This window comes from Apteryx rowi, unplaced genomic scaffold (assembly GCF_003343035.1).
Source record: "Apteryx rowi isolate R43461 unplaced genomic scaffold, aptRow1 scaffold_76, whole genome shotgun sequence".
Taxonomy (NCBI): domain Eukaryota; kingdom Metazoa; phylum Chordata; class Aves; order Apterygiformes; family Apterygidae; genus Apteryx; species Apteryx rowi.
The window spans coordinates 227,649-245,545 of record NW_020451049.1 but is presented as its reverse complement, the minus strand read 5'-3'; the positions used below and the strand labels follow the sequence as shown (position 1 = coordinate 245,545).

The 17,897-nt window shown below is 38.6% G+C and overlaps 1 protein-coding gene across 1 annotated transcript in view; it reads right to left on the bottom strand.

The window, feature by feature from the left end:
- Window positions 1–17,015, bottom strand: part of FAM160A1 (family with sequence similarity 160 member A1) — a 67,818-nt gene extending 50,803 nt beyond the window's left edge. Inside the window, exon 1 of the mRNA XM_026088213.1 lies at window positions 16,976–17,015. The gene's annotated coding sequence lies outside the window, so the exon portion shown is untranslated. The remainder of the gene's footprint in view (window positions 1–16,975) is intronic.
- Window positions 17,016–17,897: the final 882 nt, after the last annotated feature.

Below are 17,897 nucleotides of genomic sequence, written 5' to 3'. Positions count from 1 at the left end.
CTCTACACAGGTTATTTCTGCAGAGGAGAAAATGGGCTCTGCAGTCTTTTGCGTTCAACACACCCCACTAGATGAGGCTTTTCCCAATCTATTTTATGAGTATGGTTTGTTTACTAAAAGAATAATCAGAAAAGTTGCTCCAGTTATTTTTTCAACTATGCTAATATTTGGTAGGTATTCTGAATCTAAATGCTTTAATACTTCCCTGTATCTATAAACAACAGATGCATCTAAAGCATATTATATTTTAAAAAGAGAGAGACAGCAGCACAGTATTCCCACAGGCATCCGTGTCAGGAAGAGATATAATATAAGTGGTAAATAATTAATTTTCCTAGGTTAACTTGAATTCCAGACTAGCATTTGTGAGCAACAGTGCTGTGGAAAGGCAACTAACAACTCTAGTTTGCATTCCTGTCCGGTAACAAGATTTACCTTACATACAAGCACTGACAGCAAGTTTCATCATCTCAGAGATGGGAAAAATAAAATAAAGAACACCAATGCAAGTCCAGCAAAGACTCTTTTATGAAATAAGAGAGCTCAGAAGTCTGTGCTTGGCTACTACTGTTTTTTGGTTCGTTTTTCTTTTTTCCTTTTTCAGCAGTTAATGGGCCAAACAGATGGATGCTGAGCACTGATCTCTTACACTTCAGCACACAGCACCCTCCAGTATCATCTGCCCTTCTACTCTAACCCATACCTCTGCAGAGCTACAAATAATTAAAACTGTAGTTCACTTCTTACTATGCTTTTTATCCCCTCCATTACTGATGGTTGGCATGAATGTTTGGGACAATCCTAAACAAAGGGGTGGGGGGAAATAGCAAAACACGTTCCAGCCAACTCTTCCTTTCAAGGCTGATAATCAGTTTAGCGGTTTAACAAGTAAAGGCTTAAAAATGGTACATAAAATATCATGAATAGTATTGGTTTACACTCAATATTATGCAGTACTTGTAGTTTGAAGAGAGGCTGTAGATTTATGTAGACTATTGACTGGTGAATGGTGATGCCATACTGCACTTAGAAAAGGTAAAAACAAACAAATAGATACATTAACAGAATGATCTAATTACTTTTACTTTTAACAGTTGTCTCCAAAATGCTGGCAGTTTATTACAGAGAAAGAGTGGTTCATATGATCATGAACAAATAGGCCTTCAAGACAAGACTTCTTAGAAGATAGTTCCTTTCACCTGGAAATGGTCTATTAAAAAAATGGACTAGAGAAGTATCTATGTAAAAATGTAGGAAATATAAACATTATTAACCTATTGTTCACATTAGTTTCCTAACAGATGAGTTTGATGAGTGGTTTTCTTTGTTTGTTTTGGGATTGCTGTTTTTTTTGGTAATTTCTATATCTGGTGGTACTTATAAAGGTGAAGGAAGAGTCTTTCATGCTTAGCCCCATTCTCAAACTAAGGAACTAGATTACTCAATTTTTAAGAATAAGTGCATTGCTCAGAAGTACCTGAAGCCTCTAGCACGCCCAGGAATTTTTCTTCCAAGCCTGATTTAAGTTCTTGTGCTTCTAAAACTGCCTCAACTTTGTGACTGAAAGCAAAGTTAATGGCCCACAAGATCCTACTGCCTTTCATTTCAGTCTGCTCAATTTTCTAAGGATCTGCTTCAGCTGACGAGTTCAGAACACAGTTTCGTATACATACATATGTGTACGTACGTACATATATATTTTATCATGGTTATAATTCAGCTCTATTATAGAGAAAAGGTAGAAATATTTTGCTCTGTTCATTACAATCAATAGATTATGTAGCTCAGTCAAAGGAAATGGAATTATGAAAAAAAGAAAGTAATCTTTAAACTATTAATATTTCCTGAACAACTTTTCTTTCAGCTACACAGATTCCTAGTTCCCAAATACAGCTAATAATGTCAGAAGCCCTGAGATTCATATGGTCAGAATGACTAATATTTGCATTAAGCAAATGTATTACCATAGCAACACAGGCACCACAGAGCTATCTACCTGCCACAGCCCACTAAATTATTTAGCATGCCAATACTACAGTGACACTGTGTAAATGATCACATTCATTAAGAGCAGAGTATGTGCTGGAAAAACTGAATGTTAGACAGCTGTATTTATTGCCATGAAAAAACAACAGCACCAGTAGCTCAAATAAAAAGCAGAGAAGCAAAGAGGAAGGCAACAGCCTGTACCAGAACAGCACATCCTGAAATACTTCATTTAAAAAGCATGCACCATTTCCCTTTCACCTGAAAGGCAACACAAAATATAATCCCACTTATGGAACATAATGCTGACCTGCTGTGGCCAGAACAAACTGAGATATTATTACTTATTTCCTGCATTAAGTTTTTTGAGATAATCATTAAACTTGTTTAACATGCATCTTCCATTCCCAAAACAGTAATCTACATTGTGGGATTATGAGAGCTAGTACACATGAAATATTCAGTAGAAGTAACTATGACACACTCTCAGAAATCTGTAGTTCCTCAACTGTCAACATATTTACGCTTAGGAGAGAACATACAGTATTCTGGGTGACAGCCTGCTGTGTACTCAAAATCCTAGATGAAGGCAGGAATCCGAGCAGTTTGTGTAAATCGCTATCCTCAATTCAAGTCAAAGCCACTTGGATCCCTCAAGTACTTCCTGCATTCAGGGTATTTTCCTCTTATCGTGTGCAATGGCAGAATCAATGACAGGACAGTAAGAGCAAGGGACAGCTCAGGTCAGCTCTTGTGGCCAGTAGAGGACAAGATGGATTTCTTCCTAACTTTTGGCAGCTGTAGCCCCTCCTTTTGTTGGACACAGATCACGTTTTCACATCTCGCTTTGCACTCAAAACAACCAAGAGGAAACCCAAGACCCATACCACAAAGRTCAAGGCATAAAACTAATCCAGTTCAACTCTAATGAACCCCTGTTCTCTCCAACCTTTTTAATTCCTCATAGGCATGCTCTGCAGAATTTAAATGCAAGAGAAAGTTTTAAATAACTTCTTTGCTAAGTTTTTATGGAGAATAAATCTGGCATATACTCTTTTCTACTCCATGCTTGTATTATTACTCACTTGCAAGGAAATGCCAGTGAGTAAGTCTTACCTAAAGACATTTTTATAGTACTAGCAAGCAATCAAGCCCAACCTCAAACACAATAGATTACCATAACAGAAACTTATGTAGAAACTGATCTTGACAGACCAGCTTTTCAAAATACTGCAGTGTTTGGGCCATGCTACTCTCCAACAAGCCTACTGCTTAAATAACAAGAGTTTGCTTTTTTTTTAAGCAAGTGAATTTAAGTAAGAATTATTCAAGAAACTGACTTGCTCCTCTGCATTAAGAATTCATATACGAAGTAGAATTTCAGAAAAGTATGGAGAACAGCAGCATGGTTTGAAAGCAGTTTTAGGAAGTGGCCTCATGGGAACCACCAACAAAAAAAAAGTTACCTTGTACTCTCTACTAAGTAGTTGAGATCCTTGGAATATATTCTATACTGTAAAACAATACCACTCACATAGTTTGCTGTTTTTAACCAATTCAAACAATGGGCGATGTTGCATACCTAACTGTCACGTGCAAGAAGTCCTCCCTGGATGCTTCATCTGTGTAGTCTTGATCTTTCCCTCCATTCACTGGTTGAGTCTTATTTCTGAGAAAAAACAGTCAAAGACACCACACTGAAGTAATATGGAGACTTCCATTTTGCCAGAGGATGTACAGAAGATTTTTTCATTTTATTATTTTCAGAAGATGATTACAATAAAATCATCATCTTGAAACTCACTGTTGACAGTCAGCTTCACTCCACTTGTCATCTGAAAGACCCTCTCCTACTGAAGACTACTTCTAAAATAGAGTCAGATACTGATTACAATTTTTTCCCACTTCCTGACAATTCTATACTCTTCTCAAAACAGTGCATTTGGCATTGGGTATTAACTACTACAGCTTCCAACAATAACGAAAATGTTAGCATTACTGTTTAATAATTTTAGCCACACTTCTTGCTATTCTAGATTTATTGCAGCGACTTGATTTGCAAGGTTGCCACAATCAGACAAAAAGTATCAAGGGGAGAGAAAGATTTGAAGTAAGAGGAATTAAAAAAAAAAAAAAAAAAGAAGAAAGGCTGACAGTTCTGTGTTGTTGGAACAATGCATGAATTGGATATCTTTAACTCTCTTTTCTGTCCATTCCTCTAAAACAGTAGTACAGAAATTTAATGTTGGATCAAAACACAGTTATCAAAGTTATACACAGTACAACTACAGAAAGACAAAAGCATCCATAAAAAGCCCTTCTTAGCCATGACTATACAAACAATGAACATCCTAATATTCAGACTAGAGAAGTGTGGCTCAGTTACCTCAAATATCGGTATTGTAGAGCACAGCTGTGGTGAAAAAACGTCCCAAAAGGTGACTGCTTAGGAAAGCAGTCCATCTTTCAAAAGTATTTAAGCAATGAGCCTATCACATGTGGTCTCTATAAGATACTGGTAATCCACATAAAACCATGAGTTTAACAGAATGTCTACTGGTTTTGGAAAAATATTTAGTCTATGAAAAACTAATACGGTCAATAGGACTGTTGAAATTTATCAGTTCAGACCGGGGGAGGCAATCAACTAGTAGACTAGGTAGAAGCAAAGTATAAAATTACTCAAGGCCTCCAAATTCCAGGCAGAGGTATCAATCACATTTACACGTTACACATCACCTTGCTGATAAAGTGCAAACTAGAGACAGGAAGTCACCTTCAAGTATCCAACATACTAAAGGACATTCACAATGCAGCCAGTGGGGATATCTGCACAACTCCAAAGGAAATGAAATCACTGGATTCACTGGAATCATTTAAAACGTGCAGCAATACTTGAAATGTTTCTATGACTATTGAGCATCCAGCTATGGTGGCCAAGATAAGCCTTTGACAGTTCTTGATAAGAAACACTAAGCAATTAGGAGAGTTAACATTAAATTGCATTTAGGTTGAATTTCCTTCTGCAACTTCTGTCCTTCAAGCTTATAACTGAAAGCACTAGAAAAATAAGTCCTGCTACATAACTTCGATTAATACTAAACACAAAATTTTTCTTTTACTTTCAGGTCAACAGTGAGTAGATGAACCCCAAAAAAGTAACAGTAGCCCACAGGAATGCTGGGTTAGCTTTAGTAGATTTTGGCTCAGTACCCCGACATTGGATCCAAGCCGTCTCCAGCAGAACCACTGAAATACCACAGCGACACAAAGCACTTTGCTCCAACAAGAAGCTTTACAGACCAGCTGCAGTACCATTCCAAAACCAAGTCCATGCTTTTGCACAGAGCTATACCCTGCCATAAAGAACCTTCCCAAAACCAAGTATTAAGCAAGTATGATAGAGTAGCTTTACAGGAAATCAGTTCACATCCAACAGAACAAGATCTAATGGCCACAGATGAAGTTGGGAGAACTTCATGCAGAAGGGCTGTCTCTGTACCGAGCCTCCCACTGCTTCCTATTCCAGGAACACATATCCAAGGTGGCTCTGTACAGAGCCAGCAAGCATTTATTAATTTTGGTTGTGTGCCATGCAAAAGTGGTTGTACCATTTCTAGAGACAAATTTACTTCGGAAACACCACAGCTGCATTTTCTGTAGTACTGTTCCACACTGTGCCAACTCCAACATATCTAAACTATTTTTGCATCTACCGCATGGATAGCTCACAGTCTAGATAATCTGGCCACAGATAATTGAGAGTTGGCTTTACACACGTGTTTAATATGGATTACAAAAATCTTGCACAGTTCAAAATGATGAAAATATATAACCAGTGATGAAAGATACTGTGCAATAAGCAAGACTTCTTTCAGGCTTTTTCAGTGATCAAAGACACAACTGCTTGAATACCATTAACCAGTACATAAAGTAGCAGGTTGGGAAGAAAAGCAGAGTATGAAAATTAGGTGCCATTTACCTTCAAAAGATGACTTTACAACAATACACTTCTATCAGAAAAAAGATGACTCATATCAAAATCTTTTTTTCACTCTGTGATCACAACAAAATCCAATCCACTATAACAGATTCTGCATCCAGACTGCAAATATACCTATCATGCCCAGATAAATTAAGCTAGATAGCTTAAAACTCCTGATTTTAATTTTTGGATGACTAAAACCTGTTTCACATCAGCAAGCCAAACTTAAGTCTGCAATGCATAACTAGGTGGCCCTCTGCACTACAGCTGTGTTTGCATGCACGCACACACATGTGCTAACTACAGCACATTCGGGCAACTCAAAGTGCCCTGAGAATAAGAAGTTGGAACACGCCATTTCTCTAGCTAAATTAAATCTGAAAGGCAGGCTAAAGAATGTACAGGAACTGAATGGCAACTCTACAGCAATTTCAATATTAAGTACAGCAAGTAGTCTAGTTGTCAAGGACATAATTGACATTAAAGGTGATAGTCGCACATCTAGTTTCCAGCGCTACAGTCACTATCTTAAGGGTGCTTTGTTAACACCGAAGTATCAATGACTGCACAAATAGAATATCTTACATCAGTGTTTTTACTGTTAGCATAGTCAAGAATCCTGTGGCGCATTATGTTACTTGCTCATACATTATTCCAATACGATGCTTGGTTTCACCAAGTGAGATGTGTCCTGTTTAGTTTAATGCCGAACTACTTCCCTTTTCTTAAAGTGGAAAAGAAAAACTATAAAAGGTTCATTTTTATTATTAGTTGTTACTGCTGTCTTTCCTAGGCATCCCCTTAAAAGCCAATTTTTCAAGGGATTTTTGCAAAAAGTAACACCTTCTAACCTTAACTGCTTCAAAGCCCTGCATCCTGGCAAGCCAACAAAGAAAAGGACACCACATGCTTAACACGGTCAAACTGATGTGGAGCATTCATGCTTTCAAAGGTCAACATGCTTAAGTGCCTTACTGGACAAGGGCCAACTCAGCACTTTGTAGGACTGAGCGCCAAGAGAGCAAAAAATCCTGAAAGAAGAATCAAATCCAGGGCTTCCACATGGTATAACAAAACATTAATTAATACAGACTTGAAGTTGACAAAGCTGTAGCTTGTTTGTTTTTTTCCCTTGACGTATTGACATATCAAGGTAGGTTCAAATAGGTCCTTGAACACGAGGAGCTCCAAAAACTTTATGCTTAGTGGTTCAGAGTCCAAAAGGCCAAGAGAGTCAGCAGGCAAAGAAAAGTCCCAAACTCATACATTTCTTCTTGACATCTCCACACCCGAGTCCTCCAATTGTTTCATTTCAATCAGAGTACCAATATCCTAGTTCTGTAGAGCACTTTGCCAAAGAACCAAATCACTTCAGACAAAATACAGTTGAGAGTTGATATTGAGGTGTTTGGTTGGTTTTTTTTTTTTTGAGGTGTTGCAATACCTGACTAAATGCAACTTGCAAAAACATCATAAGTGTTCACATGAATCATCAAAATGAAAAACTGCTTCCACATTCTGCTCTTTTTCTTAGCCATTATGGGAACAAAATCCTTTGCAAGGGAAAAGATACTTAACTACCAGTCTCTCCTATAATGGCAGCTGGGTTTGTTTGTTTGTTTTTCATAGCAGAGAGACTGAAGAGGTAGCAAAAAGCTTAGCAATACCAACCCAAGGCTAGGACTCTAAAAGGAAGGAAGTATTTTCCCCACTTTGCTTATAACAGTAGCTCCAGGCACAAGGCAGTGAGCTATGCCCTTATTCCCTTCCATCCTCCCCCCACAACTGAAAAGTTATCTTTGACATGTTCTCTCTTTCCCTGGCTAAAATTTCCAGTCCCAACTCCCCAAATACGGTTACTGAAGATGTTCTTTGCATGTAGTTGAGATTCCTCTCTTATAAGTCATGTCTTATTTGTATCTGTTTGTTTCTCCCACTCTTTCAAAACTACCTATAACCATGGTCAGAATGATTTTCTTATAATAATTCTTGTATATCTAGAAAATATTTTGAAATTACTGAGTCATTTGGTATCAGTTGACTTCCTGCAGACCACCTGCCATACTACTAAAGGGATTATGTGATAAATAATAAAATAGAGAAATGCAGTAGGTAAAATCAAAAGGGAAAGAACAAACAAATGACAACAAAACAAGAGGGAAGAAAAACTTTAAGAGAATTGCAGAAAAAAGGAGAGAAGCAAATAAAAAAAATAAATTTTAAAAGAAACTTTAAATGGAAGGCCCACTTAACAGACTGAAGTCTATCTCCTCTCTCTCCAACTCCACTGCAAGCTGAGGAGAGTATCATTCCTGCAAAACAGCATTTGGTTTATCAGACAAGAGTAACTGGGAGAAGGATGGAAATAGTAGAATGGAAGGAAACAAAATTAAGGATTTTTTCAGACAAAAAAACAGGAAGGAAGAAAAAGAAAAACCATAGATGGAAAACAAAAGATATATTGATCCAATCTGCATTGACCAAATCACTAATCAGCTTCTGCTGTACTGTACAGTAATGTTAAAAAACACACCACCACCCCTGCACACTCATACCAGTACATACGGAAGTCAGCGCAACATGTTGCAGTTAGGAGTCAAGCTTTTGCATACATGGTTTAATACAGAAGCAGGTTTACTGAAGAGGCATTTTTCAATTCATGTTCAAATCCTACAAACCCCAGACACAAAGTTTATGTGAAGCTCTCAAATACCTGTATGTTACACAAAAATGACAGTTTCAGATGGAGCCATCCTGCTATAAAAAACTAAACAATGACATATGTATTAAATAAGTCTTATGCCATTTATTTCCTTGCTGCTTTAAATGCCAGAACATGAGAAAACCAGGAGAAGGGAAAAATGCCAAACCCCCAGATGGGCCCACCTTACTATGCATTGTTAAAATGCCAAGCATGGTAACTTGTTAATTTTTCACTTGAAGAAACTGCAGAACTTATTTGGGAAATGATTCAGCAGAAAGTATGTTCCCAAAACTCCTTAGCCATTTCAATTCACCTTTCATTTTCTGTCACCCACAAGTCAGACTTATATGCAGTTTAATGAAAAGTGCACAAGTCCTTGAAGCCCAGCTACAGATGGGATGTACTGCCAGTGACTTGTCTTACCGTAACTGATAAACAAGCAAGCAAAATTTACACAGGAAGTTCAGACAAGACGACTTCAATCCATTTCTATGCATAAATGAAATATAAAGAAATGTTAGTATAAATACAGCATGTCAGAAGATATTTTTATTGTACCAGAAATGACCTCTCTTATTTCTATGAGCTCAAGATATAATTTAAATCTTTTTATCATGTCTCCATGCCATGTGTCATTGAGATAGACGGCAATAGATAAATGTCAACAGAATGGTGATAGCTTAAAACATGTAACTGTACCAGTGCGATACTAATTATCTATATGACAACTGACAAATGCAACACATTGCCAAGGTCAGATTTTTTTTTTCCATCCCTTTTTCAGTGGACCCTCTCCTGCTATTAACTCTGCAGGAATCAGGATGAGGGAAGGATGCTGAGTTAGACTTGAGGTAAATCAAAAAATTTAACCAGAACAGAGGTGCACTTACCAAACTGCTTTTCTCCTGACTCGCACAAAAGATCTCTGCCAAAATTTCTTAAAGCGTAGGCCTATAATTGATGTTTGTTTAATAATACAAATGGTCTAGGAGAAGGGAAAAGTGCACACTGTTAAAAAGAAGTGACTGGAAGATCATAAGTCTGGCTATTCTTTGTATAACGTGGCAAATGTTCACTTGAGCAGCAACCAGGAGACAATGAAGTCATCACCTGATCCCCGGCACAAGTAAGATCCTACCTTTGCAGGCTCTGCTCAGGCTGTCAGCAGGCTGAGTGGAAGGTAACACTGCAGGATCCTCCCCCTCCTGACTTAGTGAGTGGGATCCCACTCAGGGGATACCTTTAAGACAATTATTCTATGTCATGAGATATTTACAGGTTTTGTGCGCTACTAGAGCACTCTTTATTAAGATGCTCAAGAATGAGGGTATACTGTACAGGTTTAAAACAATACATAAATTCTGTAGTTTAAGAGGAAGACTTCTCCACTAATCATATGAACAGGCTAAATAATTAAAAGCAGCTCTCCAATTGGTGTGACTCAAACATTGTGAAAGGGTTCTCTCATTCTGGAGTGAGTGGTTTTATACCTGTTTACCACTGTTCATAAAGTATCCTATCCTCCGAGGAAATTACACAGAACTCAGCTGTCCCCATGAATGGTCTGATGACATCTCTGTATTCCAACCTTTTCCTATACTGAAGTTTACTTTGTCTAATTTTAAACCCCACTTAAGACAACAGCCATTAAAAACGGGTGGGGTAAGAAGAGATAGTGCCAGGAACTTGGCCAGTGACAGAACTGAATTCTAATCTGAAGAGATAAAATAAGATTTCAGCTGGAGGCCAATATAGTTTGATATCTTTGTTAATGAGGGCAGTGATAGAGTGCACCTTCAGCATGTTCGTAGATATTACAAAACTGGGGGGAGTGGTGGATGCACCAGATAGCTGTGCTGCCATTCACAGAAACCTCAAGGGGATGGAGAAATGGACAAACAGGAACCTCTGGAAGCTCAGCAACGCAAATGCAGAGTCTTGCACCAGGGGAGGAATAACCCCATGCACCCAAACGGGCTGGGGGCCAACCGGCTGGAAAGCAGCTTTGTAGAAAGGGACTTGGGGGTCCTGGTGGACTATGAGTTAACCATGAGCCAGCAAGGTGCCCTTGTGGCCAAGAAGGCCAATGGTATCCTGGGGTGCGTTAGGCAGAGCGTTGCCAGCAGGCTGAGGGAGGTGATCTTCTCCCTCTACTCAGCCCTGGTGAGGCCACATCTGGACTGCTGGGTCCAGTGCTGGGCTCCCCAGTACAAGACAGACATGGAGCCACTGGAGTGAGTCCAGCAAAGGGCCACTAAGATAATGATAATGAAGGGACTGGAGCATCTTTCATATGATGAGAAAGCTGGAACTGTTCAGCCTCAAGAAGAGAAGGCTCAGGGGGATCTTATCAGTGTGTATAAATATCTGATGGGAGGGTGTCAAAAAGACAGAGCCAGACTCTTCTCCACGATGCCCTGTGAAAGAACAAGGGGCAATGGGAACAAACTGAAACAAGGGATCCCAATTAAACATGAGAAAAAGCTTTTTCCTGTGATGGTGGTCAAACACTGGAACAGGTTGCCCAGAGAGGTTGTGGAATCTCCACCCTTGGAGATATTCAAAATATGATTGCACACAGCCCTGAGCAATCTGCACTAACTGACCTTGCACTGAGCAGGGACTTTGGACTAAATGATCTCCAGAGGTCCCTTCCTACCTCAGCAATTCCGTGATTCTATGAACACAATACCTGGCTTCTTTAATTAAAAATATATATTTTTTTGTCAGAAACAGTATCAATCAGAACAGACTGAAAAGAATTCTGCTTACTTCAACATATAACATGAACAGATCCTTTTAAAAGTACATATAAATATATCCATCTACAATAAAATAATGTACATTTGTTTTCCCAAATTCTTGTGCTAGATAAGAGAAACATATTTGTTTATCCTGATAATCAACAAAATGCTTATACTTTGTTAACACAAAAACTGACACTTCCCCCCMCACACACACACGCTCCACAAAAAAACCAATAACCAAAGAGTATTACTCAGAATCTTGTAACTTTTTCCTTCAAGATCCTGATCAGCCCAGGAACTTGAAGCTCTCTCTAGGCATTACACCATTTTGTCTTTGGACACACAGCAGACTCCCGGAGATGCTGCAAGATTTAAAACAAACTTTAAAGGGCGGGGGGGGTGTCGAGGAGAAACACACATCAAACTTACCATGTTTAACAAGCATTAATTTCAGTGCATGTTCTCGTTTTATTAGGAATAACAGAACAAGTAGAACTGGTAAGTAACTTTTCCTAGAAATACAGCAGCAGCAGTTGTCTGAAACCAAATAAAATGGTTATACCTAGTGGTTTATGCTAGAATAACAGTAAGACACTGTCCCAGCCTTCACATTTCCCAATACCTCTGATTGCTCTAAGGCAGGCCTATGACCCTCCAAGCAAGGTCAGAGCAAAAGCAACAGAATGATGCCAAACTCCTTGACATCAGCTCCCTTGACTTCTGGTCCACAGCCAACCTGAAGAGGATATTTTGCACTGGATAGAAAGAAAAAGGAAGCTGTCCACCAAAGCTCCTGACCCTGAAATGCAATGTGATCACACGAGACATTTCACATTAGCATATATGCTTGCCCAGACGTTCTTTCGGGGTCTATATGTCCTGCTCCAGACAGGCTGGGCTTGTCTTGGTTAGATCCAACGTCCACATTGTTTCAGAACATTGCAGAACTTATTTTTCAGCTCTAGTAGAGACAAGGGAAAGCAAACATGCTAACAGAGCAAGTACAAGCCACTAGTCCATTTGTCTCATTATTAGTTAATAACATACTAGCCAGTACATTCTTTAAAAAAAGAAAATAGCCACTTTTTTAAAATGTGGAACAGATGCATTTACATGAACTCCCCAGTTTGCATTTCAGAAGAGACAGAAATATCATGAACTGCCCCCTACCAATTCAGGAGATTTTCTGGAATAAAAATTTGTACAATAACCAATCAAAACATTGATGGACAATGGACAAACAGACATTTCCATCAGAAGAGAAAAACAAAGTGTTCATAAAAGAACATCAGTAAGTCTACTCAGAGTAGGTTTTTTTGTTTTTGGGTTTTTTTGTTTGTTTGTTTGTTTTAGGTGTCAGGAAAAGCAGGAAGTTCTGAACAGGGTTATTCACAATGCCACCGCAGCCACTGCCTTGCCTTTCAGAAGTCCTAGACCAGTTTTTCTTGCTTCCTTTAAGCAAGTAACAGAATGGGACAAGGGCTTCACCTCCCCAATTGGCTACTGTTGGGCACTCAGTTGTAGGCTATTGGCTTACTCTGTGCAAGCCCTTTATTACTACCCTCCCACTTGTTTATATTTCTTAAAATGCAGCATGTTTGTCTCTTTGACTATAGCTGCTTCCCACATGCTTATTCATCTCAGTTTAAGTCTCACTGGATTTCTTCAACCGAGTCTTATTATACATCTGAACCTTTTATTTCCAGCCTCATGCTAGACTGACTTTCAGTGAATTAAGGTAGATTTGCACCAGTGAAAGAAAAACAGAATCTGGTCCCACAGACTTAAGATTTAAGAGACAATAAAGCTGTTAAACTCCAAATCTTAATGTTGAAAGATTAGTGATTTGTCTTAATCTCAGTCCTATCTTCCTAGGAAAAAATAACTATTCAGAGAGTTCCTGATGGGGTTTTTACTAAAAGCATAGTTCCAAAAGATGGGATAAGCCAGTATAACAGTTCACAGTTCCCCAAAGAACAAGCTCCTGTCCCCTGCCCCACATCGCCAGCACATTTATTTTGCGCATGGAAGTGCACCAGATCCCTCCTGAGCTGATTCAGTTCACTAAACTAACAGAAACAAACCCAGCAGAGAAAGAAAAGAGAGAGTTTCCTGTTCAGCTCACAAAGTGAGGAGGCAGCTCAACAACAGTTCGAACAAGAGTCAGGACAGAAGAGCCAGGAGCAAGACCACATCACTGCAAGTCGGGGACTGAGGGGGGCAAGCCAAGCTTTGCCTTGTGGCTAGGCCAGCTCTGCTGCTCTTGGAACGATTCCCTAACTTTAATTACCATAGTTGTAGATTTAGAGCGAACAAATGAAATTTTGAAGGTTTATGTTTCTACAGCCTATTGCTTGTCATTAAGCCAGTAATTAATGATACGCTAATTCCTCTGAAATAATGTTACAGGATTTCAAACTTATTAGCAGTAAACATTTCTAAGGGTGCCCAAAAATATCACAAGACATTAGATCCCCATTCTTGCCTTATCAGGAACTGCCCAAGTGCAAGAGAAATATTTCCTGGGCTGTAGTTTATAATCTACTGATGAAGGAGATGTATGAGAACACAGCATAAAACACTAGCAGAAATGGACAAAATTCATCAGACAAACTGAGCATGATTGCTGGTCAAAACATTCCCAGAACTGTGTCTCTTTTTGCAAATAAAATAGTAAGAATTCCTTATTTTCTTAAGAGAAAGTAAGTTGTTCCTCTCAGGCATAATGCATTTTGAACCGCTCCTGGGATGACAGCTACCATTACTGCCTACCTTAATCATAGCAAAATAAAGATTGGGTCTTGCCACTCACAAATAGCAAAAAGTTATGCTGAAGTTTCTAAACACTTTTCAGAAAGCAAGTAGCTATTTCAGTTATTTTGGCTTTTGAAAGTTTTTCCTCTATGTCCTGACTCTACCTAGGGCTTAGAACAAAAAGCTCTCCTTCGTAATCAAGTCCAGTCATCTGCTATCACAATTTTAACCCTTCATAATTTGATCAAGTGCTGGCTTTTTAATAACCTCTTGCATTCACTGAAAATATTATGGGATTTCCCCCAGCAGTGAAATATCAGCCTTAGTATTTTTTCTAGTGTCATATTGTAGCCTATTTACTCACTAATATGACCCACAGAAACATCAGATAACTCTCAGACAGTTTTATGAGTTTTGTTTAAATGAGGAAATAAGTAATTAGATCTTTAAAGACTGCACTGTAAGACAATTTTTAAAGCTACTGAATTCACAAGTAAAAGCTTCATTACCAGGCCTTTCCAACAGATTCATTTATTCAGTTGTGGCTGGCTGCCCAAGGGTATACCTAAACAATTAGTTCTTAAGGCTAAAATGAATGTTCTTCTCCAGCACATTCTACAACAATAATATTCTGCTGCTAGACTGCTGGCATACAGAAAGTTTATTTTACATAGGCCACTTGAGAAACTACAGCATTTTACAAATCAGCAATGTAATTTCAGCACACACAGAGAACAAACTCAACTCAAGCAAAGCTCACCAGGATTTAAGAAGGAAAAATAAACGAACAAACAAAAAAACTCCCAGCAAAACTAGGAACAACTAATATCAACATTTTGAAAAGGCGTTTTAATTTTTTTCTTTACAATGTTGTTATACGTGGTCCTTCTCAGTATAACTAGGTGGCTATTAAGTGTGAGGAATAGCTATGAAGTGAAAGACTTGCTGTTGAAGAAAATCAATATTAAGTGGTGCTTACCAAGTTGTTTTCTAGTATCCCTTTTCATGTCTGAAGGATCCCAAGAGACTTTCGAAAGCAATCAAATTCTAGCTGTGCAGTGATTAAACCAACACACACCAACTGTCCTGCATAAATTATTTATACATTTCTTGCACTTTAAGTTCAAATGCCAGTAAAGTAAATCCCAGAGTAGTACCAATTAGTCAGTTACAGTCATATTAGCTGTGAGAACACAGACTTTGAGTCAAAGTTTCAAAATTGTTTCAGGTTAGCCTCATTTTGCAGTAGGGCAATCAAGTACCTCCCCATTAGCAAAAGTTTCAACAACAAATACTTTCATATGCTGTCACACGTAGCCTCCATGCCACAGCAAGGATGTGGTGAAAGATTCTCCCTTCCTCTTTAATATAATGTTACTGGTAGAAGAGAGGTAAAAAAACCCCAAGTGCTTTAAAACAGTTTCTATGCAAACTGCTTTAAAAACATCAAAATCTGGTGCTGAAGTAGTCACCTGCACATCTTTGTAACAGTTGAAAGTGACCTACACTTACCACCTGATGTGTAAGATCTACTGTTGTACTTTACTGGTGGAAAGAGGAAATTTTGGATTGAATGGACATAAAAAGAAGCAGTAGCATGCTACAATAAGAGATTTGCAAAGTACACGCCATTTCCAGCAAGCAGGGCCCTTCAGAAATATAGCATCTTTATCTAATCATTTCCACCTTCTCTTGGTTAAGATAAGCCACAATTCATTTTAGTTAATAGAGCCACAGAAGTAGGATGAAACAAGTATTCTGCTTAGCTTGCATTTTGTAAACTTCAGCATGCATGTGGCAATGGAATCAAATTACCTTGCTACCCAGACTATTTCTTCACTCTGAACCTCAAGCACCGTCAGCAAACCTCATTAATCTAATCTGGGTAGTAAGAGAGTTTCTCCAAAATTCTTTCTCAATAATGTTACAGTTAGTGTCCAAATCTTTGTTCTAAAAGACTTGTATTTATAACAACGTTTGATGCAAGTTTTACAACATTCAACTTACTATGAAATTAAGAACAAAAATTGCTTTAAAAAGCCCAACAGCACATTTTAAGTAGGAGAACTGTTTTTTCATTATGCCAGTGCTCTTATTTCTAGCAAATCAGAGGCTGAAAAATTACTCTGGAATTCAGGGAGAAAAATGACAATGTATATATTCACATCTCTGAAACATTCACTGTGACAGACAGAATCCTTTAAAAAAATGTTTAAAGGAGTGTATGATACATGATTTAAATGTTTATGACTTCGATCCTGTGTTTTCCTCCCTCTGGACACCTTCCTTTTCTGTCTCTGTATCTGCCGAGAGGAAAGTGCTACTTCGTAACACAGTTAAACTATGGAAGTTATTGTCACAGAACAGAGCAGGTACCAAATGTTTACAGGTCTCTAAAAGCAGTTAGTCAAATTCATAAAAGAAAAATCCAGAACCTACAGAACAAAGATACTGCTTGATTCAAGAAGCTCACGAACTGCACACAGCTGGAAAAACCGCCACACGCTTGCACTGCTCACGTAGTCTTCCCTACACATCTGCCACGGGGAAACAACACTGGGCTAAGCTGCTCTTTGACCCCAGCCAGCAGAGATGCTCTGAAGTTCGCATCTTCCTCACAGGTCTCAGTGCAGCTGATGGGATGGAGCCCAACTCAGACTAAGAGGAAAATGTACCAAATTGCACCCGAGGCCCTCTCTGAATTTAGGTTACAACAGCATCTCTGAGACTTGGCTACCAGCAAACCCAGCTCCAGCGCTGGCACGGCAGAGCCTCCGCCAAACCCCAGCCACTCCTTACCAGTGCAATGGACCAGCCATGTCCAGCTGTAAGGATGGTCACCCTGGAAACCTCCACTGGTCTCCACTGCTGCACACAGAGCAAACAAATCATCATGCATCATTATCTCCAGACCAAATTGCTTGTTTGATTAACGGAAGCTTGTCTGAGAACAGCTACAGAAAGGTTTCTCTTTTGTTTTTCTGTTCAGCCCAACAGATCCTCAGACTGCAGAAACAAAACCAAAATCTAATGAGTGAGTTTACATTTAGCCTCCCAATTCAATCAACCCTTGCAGGCCTATATATTAGCAACTCTTACTCCTCTTTTATTCATTCTGAGTTTTTATGTTGAAATAATAATACACTTAAAAGAAAAAAAAAAAAAAAAAGAATTCATCCACTCTTGTAAAATGAAATACTTTGGTCAGCTCTACCTGAAAGCCCTCCTTGCTTTTAAAAAATGTTGGGAAGCAAAGAACAACAACCCACAGAAAAGCATGCTGTTAACAGAGAATCTGACCCTTAAAGGTTTTGCTTTGCGGTTTTATTTTGTTATAGCATATATTTTTCCTTGTAAGCTTCAGAGGCCCACTATGTCAAACCAAACTTTAGTCTGAGCAGTAATACCAGCTTCCATTGCAATGGTTGTTCTTCCTCCAAAATAAACATAAAATCACTGTGTCGATAACTCACACTTATGAGATTCATATTTCAGTTTTTTCCTCTATTTAAGGCTATCAAAAGAATCTCTTAATTCCTAACTTTGAACTTACAAGATCTCCTTTATTCAGAATGTCACAAATTCCCTTCGGTTCAGTAGGGCTGCTGCCAAGCACAATTTACACTTTTTACTAAGGTGAAACCACTTCTGGAAGGATATCCACTCACTACCCTTATTTCAATGGGACCAAAGCTGGGAAGAAGTGCTGCTGCTATTATTA